Source organism: Colius striatus, chromosome 5, assembly GCF_028858725.1.
Source record: "Colius striatus isolate bColStr4 chromosome 5, bColStr4.1.hap1, whole genome shotgun sequence".
NCBI classification, from domain to species: domain Eukaryota; kingdom Metazoa; phylum Chordata; class Aves; order Coliiformes; family Coliidae; genus Colius; species Colius striatus.
Window position 1 is genome coordinate 7,354,600 of NC_084763.1, and position 23,345 is coordinate 7,377,944.

The 23,345-nt window shown below is 42.9% G+C and overlaps 1 protein-coding gene across 1 annotated transcript in view; it reads left to right on the forward strand.

The window, feature by feature from the left end:
- Positions 1-22,760: 22,760 nt before the first annotated feature.
- The window catches only part of CPNE4 (copine 4), a 215,450-nt gene continuing 214,865 nt past the window's right edge, over positions 22,761-23,345 (forward strand). The window contains exon 1 of the mRNA XM_061996389.1: positions 22,761-22,834. The gene's annotated coding sequence lies outside the window, so the exon portion shown is untranslated. The remainder of the gene's footprint in view (positions 22,835-23,345) is intronic.

A 23,345-nucleotide genomic window follows, 5' to 3' on the forward strand; every position in this document is an offset into this window, starting at 1 on the left:
TTGATTGGGATTTGCTTCATATCTGACCTGTTTAATAGAATGTATTCCTTTGATGTGCAACAGGAGGGAATAAATGGAAATTGAAGTCAATGAATGATTGCCATACTCCCTATGGCAAGCACAAACTAAAACTTCTGTTATTTACATCTTAACATGTTCAAGTATATTACTATGGTATCCTACTGGAAACTAGCACACAGCTTTGGTTGAAATAGATTAGCTGAGTTGTGTTTATTGAGATGAACACTGCTCCATCTTTCCATGTTTCGCATTGACATCTTTGTTAACTTGGTTTTCTCTTGAAGAAAATGAGTTCTCTTTACTGAAATCTTCATTTCATTTTTCACTGGATGACAGGAAAGATGTAGCTTTAATGTTGCATGTGGCTGGTGTATAGATCAATTGGCCCTACTTTAATGAATTAAGAGGAGCTTGCAAATATTTGCTTCAGCACAGTGAGCTGGAAACATGGGCACAAATTTCATCGAGGTAAATTAGAAACAGACATTCTTATAAGCTGGAAATCTTCTAACATTAAGACTTTGCCTTAAACTGGTCCTGAACTGCACTGTGTGCTTATTAAAATCCCTGTGGATATATAAGAAGTGATATAAGGTATACTTCTACTATAATAAATGCTGAGCACCCTTATTTGGGGACATGTCTTGACTTTTTTTGTTTGTTTGTTTCTGTGCATACCTGGCACATGACTGAGTCTGAAATAATGAGGATCAGAGAGTTTGTAGCCTGAGAGCAGTTAATGTTACTGTTTATCTGAGAGTTGACATTATGGCACACATGATGGAGTGGAGGCTTCATCCAGATTAAGCTTTCTTCTTTAGTTTGTGAGCTTGTTCATTGAAATACAGTGTCCTTATGGAAAGAAGCACAAGCAAGTATATTTGCATAGTTAGCAGGTTTTGATCTTGGAAAAAAAGGTAGAAAAAATGGACTCTAGCAACAATGTCTGTATCACAGAATCTTAAGGGCTGGAAGGGACCTTGAAAGCTCATCCAGTCCAACCCCCTGTCAGAGCAGGACCACCTAGAGTAGGGCACACAGGAACTCATCCAGGTGGGTTTGAATGTCTCCAGAGAAGGAGACTCCACAATTCATCTGGGCAGCCCCTTCCAGTGCTCCCTCACCTCAACAGGGGAAAAATTCTTTCTTGTGTTTCTTTGGAACCTCTTCTGTTCCAGCTTGTACCCATTACCCCTTGTCCTATCATTGGCCATCACTGAGAACAGCCTGGTTTCATCCTCCTGACACCCACCCTTTATGTATTTGTAACCATTAATGAGGTCACCCCTTAGTCTCTTCCAAGCTAAAGAGCTCCAGCTCCCTCAGCCTTTCATCATACGGGAGATGCTCCACTCCCTTCATCATCTTTGTGGCCCTGTCCACAAGACATTTCATGCAAGGGTTTGTAAAAGTCATGAAAGATTTTGTACCCACAGAACAAGTTCTTCCTGAAATATCTATCTGCCTGGACTTGACTGACTGGTGAATAAATAAAAAAGAGAGGAAGGTTGTCTGACATGATCATATGAGGGAAAAATCCTGCTCAACTTTGATTTGTATAATGATGACTCTTATGCAAGTATTCCACTTATTAACAAGATCCTGCAGGATGTTGCCCTAATGCTTAGAATGTGATCATGTATTTCAAATGGACCTTCTTGATTTGCATCAACAACACTTAATTTCTAACAAGAGCCTTGTATTGTATTTGGGTGGTGATAAACCCCTTTCCCAAGCTGTCACAGGTATGGCTGAGCTATCTGAGCAGTTTTGAGTTAGGAGTGCAAGTTTAGATCCTGATATGAGAAGACTAAACTTCTTGAGGTTTTCCTAGACAAAAATCCCTAATGTCTGAAGAGATTGTGGAGTCTGAAATACTTTACTCTGGAGATTTTAGACTGCAATTAATCAACAGCTATGGATATAAGTTCTCTGCTTGTGTAATTATGAGCCTTGACAGGTGAGCCTTCTCTAGAGAGAAAAAAAATCAGTTCCATACACTCAGTCTGTCACATTGTGAAGAGCACTGACTTAATTTTTAAAACAAAGATCTGGAAATAGAAATGTAGGTTAGAAGAAATAGAAATGTGAGGTCAGAGTCAACAGCTTTCCCCTATCGCTCTATTCTGAAAGCCCAACATTTTTCTAAGATTTAGTTCACTCCAACAGGGAAAGCTCCAGATTACTTTTCTGGTAAGAGTCTGCAATGTACAGACTGCACTGAAGTGATTTATTGATGAGTCCACAATGGCCCTCAAACTCAGGGTGAAACTCATGCTTCTGTAGCTCAATGTGGAATATGTGGTTTGTAAAGTGACTGGGATACTTTACCAGGGGAAAAGCTAAGTGTTAGAGGGAGAAGTAAAATAATTCTTCCCTGAATGCAGTAAATGCCTGGAAGTAAAGCTATGATTCCAATGAGTCAGTGTTATGCACACAGCTGAAGTAACAACCTAGTTCCTCTGCCAGAGGAAAGCAGAGTTGTAGCTAAGTGACAATTATTGACATTAAGAGCAAAGGAAGTGATTTGTTAACCCTCAAAGTCTGAAAAGGGAATGCCATTTAGCATTTGCACAGGACTGTGTTAAGTGTTTACTTTTCCAATGGTCAGGCAAAGATTTGAGTTGCACAAGACAGGAATGAGGATTGTTGTTGGACGACTGGATTCAGCAGAGTTAACACAGGACTGATATTTCCAGGGGACAGTGTTTTATTTTCATTATACTGATTGCTTCTCAAATTTATTCTGTCATGGAAAGAATCTGAGTCAGAAAGAAGGTGCTGGCAAAGCAATAAGCTTACATGGACCTTGTGTGAGTGGTATGGGTGGAAATGCAACCTCTCAGCCTGACATCGTGCAGTGCTCTAGGATGCAGCAATGAACTTGCAGGCTCCTCTTCCTCTAAGCTTCTTGGGACTGATAATGCTATGTGCATGGAGAAAAGGGAGCCTCATCTTTGATACAAATCTAATCAAGCAACTGTGCACATCAGGTATGAATTTGGCTGTTTCAGTGCCCTGGAAACAAGATGCTTTCAGCATACAAAGATAGAAACTTCACTTGTTGTGTTTATGATCTACTAATACTCACTTATATGTTTGGATCTAGTCATCTTGCACAGAAAATGTTCAATGCACATGGAAACATATCCAGATTGAATTTGATAGCTGCTTTATTACACAACCACACAGATATCTAAGAATGGCTGCTAGAAATTTATTTCTGGAGCTACAGCTCCATCAGAAATATCACATAAAACAAATGCTTCCATCACAGAGGCTTTTCTTTAGTCCAACTAAGCAGAAATGTTTTGTGTGTATAAGTACTTATGGAGGGATATAGAAGGAAGGTTGCAGATGGCTGTGGGAATTTGATGCTAGGTTATTGAGGCAAATCAAGTTTTCACTTGCTTTAAATACTAAGAGATTTGGGAATGTCAAGCAAAAGTACTTAGGCCCCTAAAATGATGTGATGCAGCTTACTCCCTGCATCTTCTCCAGAAGCACTTCTGAGTAGATGCTGACTGCTGGTGGGAACTTGGGGAAAAACACGGTTGATCACTACTTAGCACTTGTCATCTTGACTTCAGTGAGTAATTAAATTGCAGTGGCCCTTTTAGTGATCTGAGCTATGCACAAGAGATTCAAAGCCTGAAATTCAATAGTGTGTGCTCTCCTGTTTCCTGGCTAATCTTATAAAATGCAGTGGGTTGAATGGGTGATCTGATAAGGGAACATAACTGCAGTCAGCTCACTCCTCTAAAGAAATGAATAATGAAAGCCCACTGAAATGAAGAGAGATAAACTGATTTATAAGGGAATAATAAAATAGCTGAAGTGGAAAGCTGCTTTTTGCAGGATCAGATCTTGTAAGCAATTGTGTTGGGTATAAAGTATATCCACTGTGCTGTAAATATATGTGACTGCTGAGTTTCTTCTGTCTTCTCCCTCGAGTAACCATGCTGACAAAAAGTGGCCTGGGAAGGTGGTTTCATGCACCACATACTTGTGAAACCAAAAGTTCTGAATTATTTAGAAGTGGAAATACATCTGAGAGACTTCCTCACTGGCCAGGTAAGTTTGTAAAGCAAATTACCACCATATACAAGAAAAAACGACACTTATACAAGCAAAGAACAGGTAGACATAGAATTGCAGAAACTAGTTACTAAATTGTTTCTCCATAGCTCTGTTACATATAGTGAAGTGTTTGCACCCTTCTGGGAGGAAAAGCTACACATGGAAGATACTTTTTCAAGCTATGGGACTGACTCAACACATCTATGCCACTGGTAAAATTTCCATCCAAAAAACCCCTCACTTTTTCATAACACTTTCAATGATCTTCTTCCTCTGCAGTGAAAGCAACTCTTGCACCCCAGCACTTTCTCCTTGCTCCAAGACTTACAATCCTCTGTGCCTTCTCTAGGTCATCTTCTCTCATACTCCTCTCAGCCCTTCTGAACCTCTAATGCTGTTTCAAGCTGGTGCAGAAATCAAAAAGGGGAATGAAATACAAACTGCAGGTCATTCTTCACTGCAGTTTCTTCACCTTCTGCTTTAACAGCAGCATGCTGGTGCTCTCTAGCAGCTGGCAGTTTACCATACTGCAGCTCTGCAAGATCAATCAGAGGCCAAGTCTTCTCAGCTGTTTTTTGAAAGTTAGGGATGAATTTCCCTGGAAGGAAGTTCAGATGGTGTTGTGGGATTGTCTGTAGCAAACCAGCCTAAGGCTTTATGAACTTGGCAATTTATTAGGAGAAAGTCCAACTTGTGAAACTTTCTATTGGTGGAGGAGACTGGAAATTTTGTAAGGAAGTTTGCATCTGTACTTACACTTTTCCTCTCTGGTACACTGCAACTTGTATGTCAAATTTGCACTGGTCTGCTCCTGTGTTGTCTGTGCATCTGGACCAAGTGCTCTTGTTCTTCACAAGAAAAATCAAGCAGTAAGTAGCTTCTTTTTGTGAGTTGTGAGGACACTTGAAGAAAACAATGGAACCTTCTCTCATATAAAACTCCATTTGGGACACATCTTTAGTGAAGAACAGTGACAAGATGAAATCATCTCACCAAACTCTCGTTTAAAATCAATTTGACAAACCTGTCTCAGCTATAGTCGCCTGTAACAGAGAAACAGATTCCTGAGTGTAGAACTGAAATATTGCTTATATCTTGTTTGGGGCTTCAAGGCCCTTTGGGAAAGTATCTCCCTGTTTTTGAACAATGCCCAGCACACAGGAACTTTCATTTGAATATAGCAATAAGATCTGTGACTGTACATAAGTAGACTAATGCCACTGGAAAGTCACATGATGGTTCAACCCAGAAGACAGTTCTACAGCTCCCACCTTTGAGGCAAGACCTCTGCCCTAGGGCTTTGCTCTCCCACCAGCTGGATGAAAACCTGGAGCTCTGAACATAAGAAACTGAGAGAAAAGAGTCCCTTATGGCTGTTGGCCGTACTTGATTGCCTTGTCAATCATGGGACACATTTATCCAAAGTGATGTCAGATGACATCCAATTTAACATGACTATATTCCATATAGAACTTCAGTATCTGATGGTTTCACAGCTACAGTGGATCAATAATAAGATTATAATGTTTTGGCTCCTGATATTACGAATATTAAGGTTCTTGAATATCCTCATGACTTATTTTGGTGTTCATTGCCTGAAAATCCACTGTGCAGAAGCAGATCACTATGTCAGGAAACAGCAGTTTTGGTGTTTCAGGAGATATGTAACTACAGATTTTTCTTAAGGGAGGTTTCTTCTAAGCTTTGATTTGTTACTTGGCACTGACACAGAACAATTTCTCATCTGGCTGCTGGCTTTGCTATCGTTTCTGGATGCAATGGTCTAAACTCATTTGTACTGCAGCTCTGTGGAAGTCAGTGGAGATTCAGTTGGGATTAATTAGAAGCAGTACTTGAACTCCAGCAGTCTGAGTCAGGGTACTTTGTTATGGGTCTTGCTGCTGCTGAGGCTCATTCTACCAGAGCAGACTTTTAGCCAGTTTTTGTCCAGCCCTTAAGGATAGGATTGTAAGAAAGCAGACTGGCTTGTGGTACAAATGCTTGGTCCTATAGCAGATGATCTGTTCACAAGCACCTATTTGTTTTCTATAGTCCAACATATACTGTGTTGCACTGTCAGATCTGAACCAACACTGTTACCCTGAAGGGCTTTTATGTCATGGTCAGATTCTGCTCTTTCCTTTTACTGAAGGAACTGAGAGGTCTTAGTGCCAGCTAAGACCTGTGCCAGCTATTGTTCCCACAGACATTAGCATCCATCTTGTAGCAGTATCCTGAGATTTTGTATCATTTTATCAGAAATCTGTCCAATTATGAGCATTTTTTTTAATTGCAAAACATAAATCTGTATATGAAAAGGACAAAGCTGAGCTTGGCTGTCTATTGCATCTGATCTTAGACAGCAAAGGCAGGGCAGCTATGAACAGGTTTGTCATATTAGTTGCTGGCACTGAGACCACTGGGTGAAGAGGGCACATTCCTCTTCTGTTTCTCCCTGCAAGGGATGGACACTCTCTAGCTCTTAATAAATGTGTTTTCCCTCTTAGTTTATATTAATATCTGTAACACAAATGACAAATATGACAAATATAGTCTTGGTGCCTGTACTATACTCCTACTGCATACACCTACAGCTATCTCACAACAAACCATCTCATAAATTGCAGCCTCTCTGCTACTTTGTGACACTGATACTGATATTAGAATGCTAACTTACTAGCAGATTGTTCTCTCTAATCCAATAATGGCAATAAGTGACTTGTCTGAGGTCTCATTAAAGCAGTCAAATCTGGTACTGACTTCAGAGAGGCCAGGAGAAGATTTAAGGTCAATAAGACATTAACTTGCTTGATAAAATCAACCATGAAAGGTTTTCTTACTTTCAATTAAACAATAGGGCATATGACAGGGACTGTTAAATTATGCACTTTTCTTGTATATATTGTCACTTCTTTTGATGTCTCCCCAAAACCAGCCCATTTAGGAGGAAAACACATCCAGTCCAGCATCACTGTCTTCCTGTGTGGTAAGTGAAAACAGACATATTGTACCATCAAAAATAGCATTGCCTGACAGCATCTAAAAATACACATCACACATTGGTAGCTATTTTAAACTGCTGGCTAAAGGAAGAAAACTTCTCCAACATGTCTCAATTATGAAACATTGACACATTAACATTTGACATGAAAGAAACAGCTCCTCATTAGCAGAAACTGATAATGAAGTTGCTAGGTATTTTTAGCCATTTTGAACAATAGGCTGGAAAGATACATTAGACCACTTGAATCCTCTGGGGAAGTGTTCACATAGAAACGAAGTGAATTAATAAACTAGATACACAATCCCCTAGAGAATATTGCCCAGTTATTGTAGAAGCTTAAAACTTCCATTAATGACTCACGGTCAGATGATAACTGAGCAAAAAATCAGTGCTGAAGCGACCATACAAATCATAGGATACAGTTCTAGCATCATCCCAGCATCATGGGATGTCCCAGCATCATCCTGAAATGTTCTCTTCTACTTCAGGGGAGTTATTTAGCATTTGTACTAAAAGAAATTGAGAACTGTAGCAGACTTTGCTGTCCTCAAACTTGCCTCGATTTTGGAGCTAGTAGGACATGGAGCCTCCAGAGGTATTCCAACTGTCAGGGTGGGAATAGGGAACTGAATGTTGCTGTGCCTTATTCTATTCTCTCTTCAGAGAATAGAATGGAATACTTTACAAATAGAATAGAATTTGTGAAGTATGAAAATGTGCTGCACTTTCCCATAACCACACTAATATTCTTTCCATGTCAACTATTATCTGGCAATACACGTGTCTGTAGTGCACTGTACTGTTATTGGGAGTAACACCTCACTTATTACCTTTTGCTCAACAAGAAGACCCAAGGTGCACTTTAGCCTTTGAGGGGGATCAATTTAAGCCATTCTGTGAAAGTCAAAATGCTTCCCTTTGAAAACTCTTCCTCTTTATTTTACCAGATTCATTTTCTGCATATCCTTACTTTGCGGGTGATCACTAATTTTTGCTCTGAGAGGCTGCTGACAAGAGCTTACCTGCAGTCCAATGTATCTTACAGTGCACAGAGTGGAGTGATAGGTTTTTGCAGAGCTCAAAGGAATAAACATCTCCCTTGTAGGCACTCCAGTCTCCAAATCAGGTAGGTCCTGGGGTGTGAATTGGGAAAGTCTTGCATGGTTGGCAATGATTTGTCTTGCTGTGAGATCATAGAATGGTAGGGTTGGAAAGGACCTTTTAGAAATCATCTAGTCCAACCCCCTGCCAAAGCAGATCCATTTAGATCACATAGATCTTGAATAAAAGACAATTTCTCTACATTGCCTCTGTTTACTTTCTCAGCCACTTTGTCCCTTTGTGTCTCTGAAACCTTTGGAACACAGATTGTCCCTTAAAGTAAAAATAATTCAGCAAATCTTTCAGACATAACTGCATTGAGGTTGCAAGGAATGACAAGAGATTGTTGCTTGGGTTCTCACTTTTGGAATTACTAAGTCTAAGGAACTGAAAAGAAAGATGGAATTTATTCTGTGTACATTAGAAACTATAGGAAAGCCACCTGAGTTCCATAGTGCCATTGTGGCGTGGTAATAAGCACACGGAATGCATCTCTGTTGGTGTCATGAAAGGATTGTTGGCAGAGTTGCCTGATGTGTCTGATGTTAGATGAGTTAACACTAATGGACTAAACTAGACTAAGCCTTGTTGATTTGCTTTAACAATGAAAAGAATATATCTTTTTCTTAGAGAACAGTTAAGAAAAGGACCTCACTGCTTAGAAAACGGAGTGCTAGAGTAACCAAAACTTTGCAGTGTTGTAGTGTTAAGGAAAGCATTGTTAGTTTGAGAGAATACATTCTCTCTGGGGTTCTTTGTCCCTCTCAGAATCTGAGAATCTATGCCTCAGGATCTGCTCTTGCTTTCTGTTCCTATTCAGAGAGTATGCAGTGGGGTTTTACTGTCAGCACGTAAAGATTTATTAGTGAACTGCAAAAAGCATAACTGGGTCATGTTCTACTTGTATTTCATGTTTCCAGATGTGTTCCCTGGACAGCCTCAAAAAGCGTTGCTTTTGTGCTAAAGAGGTGGTGTGAAAGATGTTCCACTCACTGAAGGTATTCGAGCTGTACTTCTGTTTACAGACCCATATGAAATGATTCCATGATGGATTTACAGGTGGCTTAAGACTTACTCAGCAGCACTGGCATAAACTATTCCTTTATAGTGGTGCTGGAATTATTCTCCATGAGAATCCTCTGTCACAGAATGAAAGTTACAACACCTGCTTTTCTTTAGAAGGAGAGAAATAATGGTTTGGAAAAATGTTGTATTTACTTCAGAGTGTCCTGTACACAGAGATAACTCTCCTGAGAGAGCTATCCCTCCACCACTCATTTTCACAGTTAGGCATGTTCTGATAGGATGCTCGTGTGCAATAAGGTGCAATCCACTTAATCAGCACAAATCTATGGGGATGACACTAGCAGTGTCTAAGTTCAGCCAGGAAGAACTAGCAGGTCATTCTCTGATAATATGTGAGGAGACAGAAGGTAGCAAATCTTCTTCACCAGAAATTTCCAGGAGATATACATTGAGTGCTCTTGTAGCATCTTTAAGGTTAAAACTAAGTTTCCTATTTATGTTTCTCTAGCACTGAGAAGTGTTTTCTGCATTCAGGTCTATCTTTTATGAATTGGTAAACACCTCTGGCTAATGGTCAAACAGAAATATAAGTAAGGGCATTTCAAAGTCACTTTGAGATCTGTATCCCAGCCATCACCTGCAGAGTGCATGTTTAAAATGTCTACCACTCCATCATACAGACACTTGTCCATTTTGACAGCTACAGACTGTGGAGCAGAGTCTTGGTTTTGTTTTTCATATTCAGTTGTGGTTTTTCTTATATTAGTACTTGGCTTCATCTTTGTTTCTTCAGGTGCTTTTCCTTCAGATTCCTTTTTAAAACCCAATTATCTTCTTTATTCTTGAAAATGAGGTGGCTGTCAACGTGAGGGAGGAAAAAGACAATAAATGCAGTGTTATCTAAGGAACTGGTACATTATGGAGGCACAAGTATGACACATTTTGAGCTCCTGGAAGATTCTGTGAACTCTCAGTGTCAAGTTGCTTTCTTCCTTTTGTTGTCTTTGTTTGACAAGTTGTGGGGCTCAAAGTGTTAATGGATTTAAAGTGCTTTAGAAATGGAAAGAGTGGTCTAAGTGCTGCCACTGTTATTGTTATAGCAGCAACTCAGACTGACTGGAGTAAACTCTTCTCTTGTTATGCTGCAGCTGGTAAGTACAATAAAAGGCAGACTTGTCACCTTTCCTAGTGCTGGATTTAGGGGTTAGTCACTCTCTGCCCTCAGATTTCCACAGCAATTTTTTGTTGCCATGCTTCAGAAGTGAAGGGATTTAAGAGGAAGAATACTTCAATAGGCTACTGAAAACAGATGTGTGCAGGTGGCAGTGTGTTTGGGTTATGAATTTTGTGGATGATGAATTAGTCTTTCCCTTAATAATCAATTTGTGCAGCATCCAGGAGGGGAAAAAAAAGAGTGTGGATACCTTCTAATTATTTTGCCATTCTCAAAAAAACTGATTTTGGCAAGTTATCAACAGGAATTAATAAACATTAATAAAACTTGAAAGCAACAGCAAAAAGTGTTTGATTAAGAGGTGGTAAGTACTTGCCTGCTGCTATCCTAATTCATGCACACACTCCAAGCACGGAGGGGGCTGTACAGAGGGCAGAGCTGTGGGGGGTGACCCTGACAGGGAGATGAAAGGCTCACCTTTCACAATCTGCTGTGTAATGCTGGCAGAAAATTACTTCTGTTAGCAGAGCAGCAGACATGGGGCCAGAAAGAAGATAAAAATGCATGTCTGGGAATGTGACTGATGGGCAGCACGGTGGAGATTAAAGGTCCTGCAACTCCACCCTCCTGGGAATACATGGAAAAGAAAGAAAAAGATGGATGGCCTGAGGAGGAGTGCTACAGCCAAGACAGGAGTGTGCTGCCCTCTGGTTTCATGCAGTTGTGAGCAGAGCCCAGGATCTCCTGCATAAGTGGTTCATGTTGATTGTCGCTCAGACTCTGGAGTTCAGATGGTCCTTGGCAGCCAGGGTTGGAGATGGCTGGCCAAAGTGGAGCTATGTCAGGGAGGTGGCTGATGTTATGGATGTACTCTTACCCTCTCATGGACAGAGGGCATGTTATAGCTGATGGGCAAATCCATGGGTGAATCGGGACACACAGTGCTCCAAGCTGTGTCTGAGAGGCAGCACTGCCTGATTATTTGCAATGGTACAGACACTGAATTGTGGCTCATCTGATTCTATGCAACTTGACAGGGCTCTTAGAGACCTCCATGAGCAGGTCCTGGTCTCCTTGCAGCTAGAAAGTGTGGACTTTTTGAGGTGGGGGAGAAGCCCACTGGATGCAGTCAAGAATGAAAACTGAACCAAATAGGAGCAGAAAACAAGATGATGACTACAATGCCTTTGTGCTACTCTTATCCTCTTAATCTGATCCCTTTTATTTCTTCTTGGTGATCTCTGGTTTTGCCCATAGCTGGGGCAAATACTTACTAGCTCCTATATGAGAGAAGCAGTTCTTGTTCTCCAAACCAAGAAATGGGATTTCTGTTTGTTTGTTTTGCCCATCAGTGTCAGTGTTACCAAATTTTCCAATGAGTCTGGCAAGTATAGATTTAATAGTGGTTACTGTCAGGGTGCTGCAAGGGCCAGCTCCTCCCTAAAGGCCAAGGACCTAAGGGAACTTCCCAGGGCAGCAGAGCGGGACCTCACCAGCCAGAGCCCTTCCCCTCATCCCAGTGAGAAATGAGACAGCCTCAGCATCAGGCACCTCCTCAGGAAGAGGAATGGGGTGGGATGTAGGCCCAACTCAGTGGGGGCCATAGCTAGGCAGGGCTGAGGGATGCTGGAGACTGGCCCTGCTGCATCTTTGCTGGGATGGGATCTGATGGCCCTGCTGTTCTGGGCAGTGGGCAGGGTGAGGAGAGCCCCGAGGAGGCTGGGAGAGACAGTCGGGGTTGGTAGAGCCCTCGAGGCCTGGCCCTGATCTAGGGATAGCCTCCAAGGACCTGGAAAGGCTTCAGCAGCTGATTTGCTTATGGATTGGCTATGGCATGTAACAAACAACAGGATCTTTCTTACCTAAGGACGACCCTTAGGGAGTCTGTGGATAACAGATGATGTGAGCTTCCCTCCAGTATGCACGTGCAATCTTCTGACAGGAGCTGCTGAACCCACAGATTCATCATTGATGAATTTGCTATGGGAAATCAACACTGTGGCTTGGTAAGACTGAGTCAATAGGATCAATAACATTCAGGTTACTGTATGCTGTAAGCTACATTTTAGTGGGAAGCCTTGCTGAGGAACACCTTTTTCTAGAGTTAAGCCAATGTACTGCTCAGGCACAGGAAGGTAATTATTTTCCTAATTGACTTCAGCAGTACAGCAGATGCATAATGAAAGATTGTTAATAAAATGATAAAATATGTCATTAATGATAATGTTGAGAGTCCTGAATGTTGTTTGGAAAGAAAGATAAACCCAAACCTAGAGTTAGCAACATAGAGCTGGAAAAGCAGAGTCAGTAAATGGAGTGTAAGGAAGGGGATAGAAGAGAAAAAGATGGAGGCCCAGATGCAGTGACATAGGTAAGATTCATGAAAAGAGGCAGAACACAAACAGAGGAGATGAAAAAGGAGCCTAGAGAGAAAAAACTGATGAGTTTCTGAGTTTTCCAAAGGCTTCCTGCATGAAGCATCAGAACTGCTCTGAGACACAAATGTGCACATGCGTCCTTTCCCTTTGGTCATCAGTTAGAACCTCAGTTAACAAGGTACTATGTCAAATGCTTTTAGCAGCTGGTTGAATGTCTTCTGCCCAAGTAACAGTTCAGGTGCCTCGGGGTAGACTCATGGAAATATTTTTGTTAACTTGCAAAAAAAAGAAGAGAAAGAAGGGGCACACCAGGAGATAACCCTTTCTGATTAAAACTTAGATGTAAAACACAGTGCCTTTGAAGTTCCCATTACCTTCAGCCTCCATCTTCTGCAGCTATGTAGAAAAATCTCATTTCAGCAGTGTTAGGCACAGTACAAAGAAAAGCCTTCCTGTAGGGAATCTAAGGATTCCTCATTCCTTTTATTTGTGACGCAGAATGACTGAAACATTGAAACACGACAGATCTCATTTTTGGAAGCCCTGTTACAGGCTGAAAAAACCCCACCTGCATGCACAGCAATCTAAAGAAAGGGGGATGAGAAGATTTCTTTCCTTTTTTTAATATCTGTGTGAGAACTAAAGTCAGGGAGGATAAAAGTCAGTGCTTTGGGGAAAAAAACTTTAGGCAGAAGCATGTAAGAGATTTCATGCTGAATCAGACCGATGGTTCATCTTGTTCTGACATCTTGTCTTTGTGAATGGTGACATTGCCTCAGTGGGCAGGTGATTAATGTAGAAGAGCCTATGCATAGGCAAAAATTCTTCCTTAATCCTATCAGATAGAGGTTGGAATTTGTTATGCTGCATGAAAAGCTGCACACTTAAAACAACTGGATTTTTAAATGGCCATAGGTTCTGAAAAGTGCAATTTAAAATGTACTGAATGGGGTTTTTTCAAGCCCTTGTTTTGTGGTGTGATTGTTAGGGCTGATCACCATTAAATTCTGCAGAACACCCTTGTAATTTGACAGGGCAAGAATCTTCCGTAAGGATCCCTTTATTTTTGTCTCACTCAGCATCCTTTTATTTTCCGTTTGGATTTGTGTTGTGCACACATGTTTAAAACACTTCTAAGAGAGCAGAAAATGATCAGCATCTGGCTACACATACTACTAGTTAAAATAATTGCAGAGAGCATATTCCATGCATCTTTTTGTGTAAAATGCTTTTAGTGTGTCTTTCATCACTCCTGATGGCCTCTTCCACTCTTGCCACTGTGGCAAGTCTTTCTCTTAGCACCAGCCACAACAGCTGGCAGAATCACAGAATCTGAAGGGTTGGAAGAGAGAATGACTCAGGCATCTCTGTTAACATCTGACATCCTCCTCCCCCTGTCCTTGCTGTAGCTCTTTCTAATCAAATGTGAGAAATCTGTTGTGTATACATGAATTTTGAGGGTAGTTCTGTGCCTTTGTTCTGCAACTCCAGGACTCATCCCAATCTAGATTGCTTACATTGTTTGAAATGTTCCCTGGGATACATATACCTTGTCCTCCAATAAGGAGAAGCTGGTTACTAGGAGGTACTTTCCTATGCTCAAAACTTTTGAGTTGTGACCATTTGATTGTTCATGGGAGTTCAGCACACCAGGTTCTGGACTGGGGAGGGGTGATTGGAAGCTATGGATTGTCCATTGGCTCTGGCACTGGTTTGTTAACACATCCTTTCAATAAATCACTTATTTAATCTGTGCCACTCTTTGCCCCCTTGTGTTCACTTTCTCTGTTCACTTACTTTGGGACAAGGACTGGCTGACTATTTTATTCCTGTAAAGCCTCAACACAGGGGGATTCAATGTCAGCTGGGATCACTGGCTGCTTCATGTAATATTAGTACTGAATTCCTGTGTGACCTACTCTAGGTGGCCCTGCTCTGGCAGGGGGGGGTGGACTAGATGATCTTCTGAGGTCCCTTCCAACCCCCAAGATTCTGTGTGATTCAGCAGTTAATCTCACTAACTGATGCTTTGCAGAAGTGGAGCTGTCTGAAACAATCCAAATTGAACTTCAAATTTAGCAGAACTGAAGCTGTGTCTAGGAGAAGGGATTTTTCATCAGTCTTTAATTTCTCTTGTAACTCTTGTTAATCCATTTATCTATGAACTTCCATTCTGCTGCTCCTTCACTACAAATCTGCCTTCTCTTACCTGTTTTGGGTAACTAGCAGACTCTTTAGAGAATGAGGGCAGAAAAGCCATGTGTAATAATAGCATTGCAAATGAACATATTGATTCCATTGCAAAATACAGAAAAGAAAACCAGGTTTTGGCTGCTTCTGGGTCAGCTACTGAAAGAAACATGAAAACAGATGTAATTTTGACCAGTTTGTGAATGCTCACAGCCAAGCATTGGTGAATTTAGTTCTGATTCTTTAATAGCTTTGAAAAGGTGGTTGATGAAATCATATTTGTCTTGACATGTATCCACAGCTGCTTTTCAGGGAATTTCAAAGGCTTTTAAGCTTTTCCCATGAAAGAGAGAAAATATGCTGGAGTGTTCTTCCTTCTCCTCCAGTATTGAAGCCAACCTTTCTCCTGTTAAGAGTACCACCTTCATGGTATCTCTTTGCTTGCACTTAACATCACAAAGCACAGGGTAAGATAATGAAAATAATGGTTTCTATAATTATTGTTGCTAAAAAGTAGGGATTACTTCAGAGCATGACTACAAGTGAGATGCACCAAGATGTGTTTTTGGCCCAAGAGAGCTACTTCTGATGTTAAAAATGAAAAATAAGAGAATGTAGGAACAAGTCAGGGGAGTTAACATTTTTCTGCAGTGAAACAGAATCTACATTAAGATGCCCCTTTCTCTGTTAAACACAGTGTGTGCAAGTACAAGTCATAGCTTTGCATCAGGAGATACTGGACTCAGTTTTCCTATTTCTTGCTTGGAGGATATGTGTAAGAGAAGCTTCCTGTTGTGGTAGTGAAAAACTGATTTTTACCTTCATAGAGTAGTACCTTATTATAGAGAACAAGCTTAATGGCATCTTTAAATAGCAAAAATAAGACATTTAAGGGCTCTGAACATACTTTTGGTGAATTCCCATTTGGTGCAATACCTTCTTATACATATTCTCATAAACCAATAAAAGTCACCTTATGTAGGATACAGAAAACATGGGATATGAAATATCTTCTATCATATCAGGGCTGTAAGTGGCCAAGAACCATGAAACCTTGTAAAGAAACATGTCTGACCCTGAAGGTAGACACTTTTTATTACTCAAATACTGGGACAGTCTCCTGCTGTGTGTGAAAGTTCAGCACAAAAGATGAGTGTTTTTAAGCAAACCATTATTTCTAACAAAAGGTGCTTTTTCTCTCTTAGCCAATTGTCGACAGAAAGTGACAGACACTGTTAAGCTTTAGAGTTTTCTCTTCCAAGGAAAGTAGCATGAGGCTGGCATAATCAATTGCTATTTGACAGAGCCACAAGCTACGTAGTAGCTAAAAATCTCTCACAAAGCAGCCAGAATGGCAAATGAGGGAGCAGGTTTAGGCAACAGCATGGCCAAAATGTTGGATGGAGCACAACCTTTACTCTTTTCCTTTAAACTGAATCTTTATTTCTAAGTGAAATGTCAGGTTTCATTCCAAAAAGAAGGCTACCAATGATTCTTAGCTTGTTTTAGCCTGACCTTGTCTCATTCTCTACAGCAAAGGAGGCACAGGATAAATATTACATGCTGACAAAACACAGAAGAGGCTGACAAGAGAAAAAGTATTGTAATATTAGCATACTCTTGCCAGATTATCACCAAAGTATGTTAGATGAGGCTTACTGTGATTCCACTCAGTTCCACCATTGCTAGAAGGAAAACTTTACTCAATAATACAATGCCACTTTTAAAACAGTATCTCACTGCCTAAATGTTCTGATCTGTTTTCTCTTATTCATGATCTTTATATAGCTAGTTTATGCTTTTAACTCTTTTAAATTCTCTCACATTAAATTCAGATAGAACAACCAAGGTTGCAAACCACAAGTTCTACAAGTTGTACAAAGTGTTTGATTTTTACCTACTACTCTGCACTCTGCCGAGCTAGATGGTTTTTGGTAAGTAAACAGGCAAGTAAAGCCTCAGGCCACAACCACACAGACAGGTACTCAAATCAACAGAACTAATGACCTAAACTTCACACATGGAAGTACAATTGCCATCCACTTTTCAGTCCACTTACAGTTGCAGCTGAATTGCAGCGTTACAAGATGGGAGATGGTCTCTGGCATCACTGGTGCCTACTATCATCACAAGAAATCCCCTGTGATTTTTATAGGCAGGATGAGGAAGGATTCAGTTTTCCACTTTTAAGTTTTGGGCAGTGATGAATGTTTATTATTCAGATGATGGATTATTTTTTTTGCCTTTTCTGTTGATTGACTTGATGCCACTAAGCAGGGCTGGCTTTGTGAGACTGTGCAACAGGGAGGCATACACTGAAGAGGGATGACAGTACCACCCATGGCAAAACAGCTTTGGGACCCATCAGCAAGTTGTTCAGACAAAGCAGAAGGGATTTTGTGTACCTCAGAATCTTCAACCCTTGTCACTTTCTTTGTTTATCTTCCTTTTTTAACCATTTTCCTCAAGACAGAAATTTTAGAGAAACAAGGCTATCTCTGCCTTTTCCTCATTCTTTCATGTGCTGCCACTTCCCAGAGATGTCAGATAGCTCAGCAGGTGGCACTGAAAACAATGCCATCTTGCCAAGTCAGTGCCATCAATTTCTGTGTCAGTTATTGCTTTTTACTGACCTAACTGGGATAACTGTTGTCTCCTATAAGCTGCTGGGCACTACTCAGGCTCCTTACAGTCATGCCATGGCATGAATGACACTGAAGCAGCAGTGGCAGGTTGCAAGAGGTGATGTTACTTAGCAGGGCCAAAGCAGCTTTGCTGAAAAGCACAGTGCCTGTCTTCAGGCACTTCTCTGTCACATTACTCAGTAGCACATCCTACTAACAACAATGGTGTCAGCTGTGTGGACATTTTGCACCACAAAGCTGTGCTAAGGGACGCCAAGGTGATTAAGGATTGAAGCCGAGAGAATACAGTGTAAGGTTTCAGATACTGATGGTAAGATCATTGGGATACAAAACTAGAGCCACAGTCCCAGAAGATGTTGCATTTATTTGTTTGTTGGTTGGGTTTTTTTCAAATAATACCCAAGTTACTTTAATTTGCTCTAACATGTTTAGCAGCTGCAAATCCTCTAAAGGTAATGATGTGCTGCTAGAGGCTCTTGAGAAATGCAGGTTAAAATTTTGCTGCCAAAATTATGCGAGTTTCAGGATAACTTCCCGGACTGGGAGATCTTCTTATCTCTGAATATTCTCAAAGCTACCAGTGTGCATCTATTGTGCCTGTCTGAGACACATATGGCCTGCATGCTAAACTAAGAATAGCAGCACTGCTGACAAGAAAAAAAATACCCAGCCTGTGTGCCACCTACTCATGATGACTGTTGTCCCCACAGATTCATAGCTCTGAATTTCATGAGAACAAATATTTTTCTTTTTGTGATAATAGCTTCATTAAGAATAAATTAAGGGGAGGAAAATGAAAGCTGGAGTTGATTCTATATTAGCATAGATCAGAAAGGAATTTTAGGGCAGCATATGCAACTTCTGATCCTGGAAACGTGCTGAACAAACCCAGATTTCAGAAGGTGGATGACTTGAACCTCAGCCTACTTTCACATATCTAAACTTAAAACCCAAGGAGTCCCACACCACTAGTTATTGTCAAGTGCTTGGTCTCTAACACAATTAATTCAGGCCTTTTGCAATCAACAATGACAGTCAAGTTCCTAATGTGAGTCTGGTAGAAAATCAGGTGGAAATGTTGGAAGAGCAGACTGATGTTTGCAAAGTCAACAAGCACCAACTTGTATCAGTTAAAATGTTTTTAAAGCAGGGGAAGAAATAAAAAAAAATGCTTTTCCTGATGTGTTTTTGAAGTTCCTGTTTTCCTCCACTGACAACCAGTGTTGGTTGCTGGGTGTCACTCAGTTGAAGCTCTTCTGTGGTTATGATCCCAGGCTATGCACAATTTAGTCATATGAGCAACTGAACAGTACAAGGCACCCTCTCAAATCCTGAACTATTCTAAAATTAGCACAAGGATGGGCTTTCTATTATCAGCTTTTGTAGCCTTAAGAAATATTGCCTGTGTAATACTCTGCAGGTAAGGCAGCCATTTGCTCAGCAGCTACACCCATCCTGCTTTGGACATCAGCACTTGGGGGTTTGAGAGTGCATTTTGTCTTGGGGGTTAGCACTGACTTGTCTTGGGGTGATAATCATAGAATCACGGAATGGTAGGTGTTGGAAGGGACCTTTAGAGACCATCCAGTCCACCTCCCCTGCTAAAGCAGGTCTACTTAGCTCAGGTCACACAGGAACACATTCAGGTGGGTTTTGAAGACCTCCAGAGAAGGAGATTCCACACCATCCCTGTAGATAAGAGCTTTGCTGATCTCCAAGGCTACCACAAACAGGCCTAACAGTTTTAACATAACAATTTAAAAACATAGAACAATCCTGCTTTGGTTACAAGTAGAGACTTTGAATCTGTAGCCTCTGATATCCTGGCTGGCATTTACACTTCTCTATCCCATTGGACAACTGTGGTGATTCACTTGTGTTTATCGATTCTTAACAAGCCTCATTGAAGCCTACATGAGAAGATATGAAGCTATTGCTGGTGATGATAAAGGTCTGGCTTTGCTGGAGTTGTAGAAACTGGGAGGTTTAATCATGCATTTGCACCCTTCTCTTGTGCTGTGATGTGTACAGGGCATGGGCACAAGGAGCGAAAGATCTTTGTGAGATTTAAACGGGCTAACATAGTGATGCTAATTCTTACCAATTTAAATCATTCATTTAATTTAGAGATCTACTGGTTTATGTGAGCGTCTTAGCAAAAACAGCACTTGCACTGGAATGGTGCTGGCGGTTGGTAAACACGCATGTCATCCCTTTCCTCTTTCCTAAGTCAGCCGTGGGCCACTGAAGATATTCTGATGCCACCCACAGGAGGATTCAGGTACTTCCAGCAGTTCTGTCCTAATTTACAGCAGCTCTGCGCCCTGTTGACGCGTGCTCTAGAAACACTAGCAGGAGACTAGCAGGTGATATTAACAAGCAGAGGAAACGTCAAGGAGTGGAGCTGCGTGGGCACTTAACTCCAGGGTGACATTCAAGGCCCTCGTCGTATCCGTGCCTCAGAATGGCAAGTACGATTTGAGTGCTGGAGCTCGAGATAGCAAACAGAAATCTCACCCTTAGCGTTCATCCGGACTCGGCTGAGCGCAGATGGAGGTTGCATCCTGCTCCTTCCTCTCGCAGTCACCCAAGTGGCAGGCCCAAGTCTACAGCTAGACTGCAAATACACTTGGTGAAAATCTTGCCAAAGGCACAGACGTGTGAGCTCTGCCTCGTCCCTGCGGGGCATCCCGAGTCTCTTGCTGTTTTCTGAACATCCATCACTCGGGTGTGCAGAGAGGCTGTGTCCTGCTAGCAGGAAGCAGACCCAGCGTGTTGTCACCGCTCCCAGCCATGACACAGCAGGTGGAGCCCAGGAACCAGGCAGCCTTCCCAACAGTTACTCAGGGATAGCACAACTCGCCTTTGTATTAATACACAGATTTTCCCTGGAGGCTTCGCATATATATATTTCAGTTCAATACGGTCCTGCTGTTACTAAGCTAAAAGATGTGTGATACCCAACTAAAACTGAGGGGAACCTTGGCCTTCTAGAGAAGTTGATTAATTCTATGGTTAGGCTCTTAAGCACTGGGTGCATAGGGAAAAAGAAATCTCAGCTTTACTGTTATAAACAAAGAATAAACTAAGGTGATCAGGGGACTGGAGCATCTTTATGAGGAAAGGCTGTGGGAACTGGGGCTCTTTAGACAAGAGGAGACTGCAGGGGGATCTCATTAGTATTTGTAAATATCTAAAGGGTGGGTGTCAGGAGGTTGGGACATCCCTTTTTTTTTCTGTTGTATCTAGTGACAGGACAAGGGGCAATGAGATGAAGCTGGAACACAAAAAGCTCCATTTAAACTTAAGGAAAAACTATTTCCCTGTTGAGGTGAGGGAGCCCTGGCACAGGCTGCCCAGGGAGGGTGTGGAGGCTCCTTCCTTGGAGGTCTTCAAGACCTGCCTGGACAGGTTCCTAATGCAACATGATCTAGGTGAACCTGCTTCTGCAGGGGGATTGGACTGGATGATCTCTAAAGGTCCCTTCCAACCCCTACCATTCTGTGATTCTATGATAAACACTTTTACAAAGAAGAGTTAGGCAGAAAAGACAAGGGAAATCAGACTGTTTCTTGGATGTGTAGCTGTTATTTATATTTAGATAAGATTTGTGTAAATCTCACTGTGCTGTAAAAGTAGACTGTGTTTCTTTCTGTGGATACATAGAATGACTGATCTTTGATTTTAATGCCATGAGCAAATTACTGATTAGAATTTTTTCTTTCTTTTACAAATATGCTCAGTAAAATGCTGCTTGTTTGCACCGTGAAAAAATGTTTACAATGTATTTTTCTAATGTGCAGGAGCAATTAGGGATCAGGGCTTTCTGGCAGAGGATTTCAGCTGCATTGCAAGCAGTCGTTACTGTTTTGAGTTTGGAAGATCCATGATGAGTGTTCCTCATTTAGGTGATTGCCTGCTGTCTGTTTCCTACCTCAGAGTGCTAAGGAGCAGTAGTCCAAGACTTGCCAGCTCAGCAAATACCTCACAGCAAATTCACAGCATAGGACTGGTTTGTTTCTGTTTTGTGCTTCTTTCCTTTCCTGGAAAATTCTCATCACTAGAGCATATATCTTTATGTGTATTTGGGAGAGGATAGGATGCAACTGCAACGTCTGTCTCTCAGTGGATATGCTCCAGGAGCTCTGTCACTGTCAAACCAGCGTGCCTTAGAGTGCTTTATGAGTTCATCTTCATCAGATTCCTGTGAAGTAGGAAAAGGAAATTCCACAGAAGGGGAGCTATGGCACAAAGATGCTCTATCCCACAAACATTTAGGCATGTGTTTAACGGACAAGCGCAAGTTCAATTCTGTGCGTAACCGGAGGATTTCTGGGAAGCCAGCCAGACTTTTCACAAAAACACACTTCAGCACCACCACAGCTGATCAAGAACCGAGTAGCTGTCAGGGTGAGCAAAGTCAAACAGTTACACCTGATATCCCAAGTCCTTGTGTTGTGTTTAAACTGTAGGAACTCTCTTCTGCTTAGTTGGGGCTATCCTATCCCTTGTGCCTGTCAGGACAGCGGGAGAGGCATTGCAGAACCAGCGGGAGCCCTGAAGTGAAAAGGAGTGGCAGCCCCTGAGTCTCAGGCTGGCTCTGATGCTTCTGAAGCATCCCATGTGGATGTTACAGCCTGAATTTAACCAAATGCTTAACCTGAACCAGCGGACTCACTGGAAATACCAGTTGGGCCCAGTTTCCCTCATACTTGCAGCCTCTGAGCGGCACAAGCAAACTTGCTCTCAGCCCTCGGGTTAGCCGAAACTGTCCCTGAGAAGAGTTCGGTGCGCGCAGCTGGGAGGGGCAGAGATGTGCCCAACAGAGACCCGCAGCACCACCGGTGCCCTCGCCCCACGGCGCGGCCGGCAGCTGCTGCGGGCGGTGGGTACCGCGGCCGCCGCAAGGCTCCGTCGCCGCCGCGGCCTGCAGGGGGCGCTGCCGCGGGCTCCGCGGCTCCGGCACCACCGGGACCGGGGCGGCTCCGCGCAGGGGGGAGCGCCCGGCGCGCGTCAAGGCGCTCCCGCCCGCTCCCCCCCCGCCTCCGCCCCTCGTCCCCTCCCCTCGGCGGGGGCGGTGGTGGAGCCGCCGGGCTCCCTCGCTCCCTCTTCAGATGGGGCTCGCCCTGCCGGAGGGACAGCGCTCCCGCGCTCCTGCCAGCCGCTGAGAGGGACGCGGCGCGGGCGAAGGAGGCTTCCCGCTGCCGGCGGGCAGGTAGGGGCGCGCGGCGCGCCTCAGGGGACGTCGCGGACAGCGAGCGCGGCGGGACGGGCGCGCGCCGGGACCGTTGGCGGTTTGAGGGGCGCGAGGCAGCGCCCGCGCGCCGGGACCGTTGGCGCTGAGGGGCGCGGGGCGCGGCGCACGTGCAGCGGGCGCCTCACATCCCGCCCTCTCCCACCCTCTCTCGTCGCCACCGCTCCGCCCGGGTCTCCCCGGCGCTGTTTCGGCGTGGTCGCGGGCTCCGCCGCGGGGAGAGAGCCGGTCCCCCCCGTTCGCTTGTGGACACATCGCGGGGGGCTTCTCTTCTTGCCAGCGGCTGTGGCCGGCAGCTCCCCGGCTGCCGCGGCGAGAGGAGCAACTTCAGAGCGCGACCGGCCGAGGATGCCGGTCTGTCTCCTTTGCCTTAAGATGATAGAGTTTATTTAAAGAGCTGTGCTGTCTTACAAAGCCTGATAACAGCTCCGTCGTTTATAAAATGGTGTGTGCCCGTTTAGAGTGTGGGGGG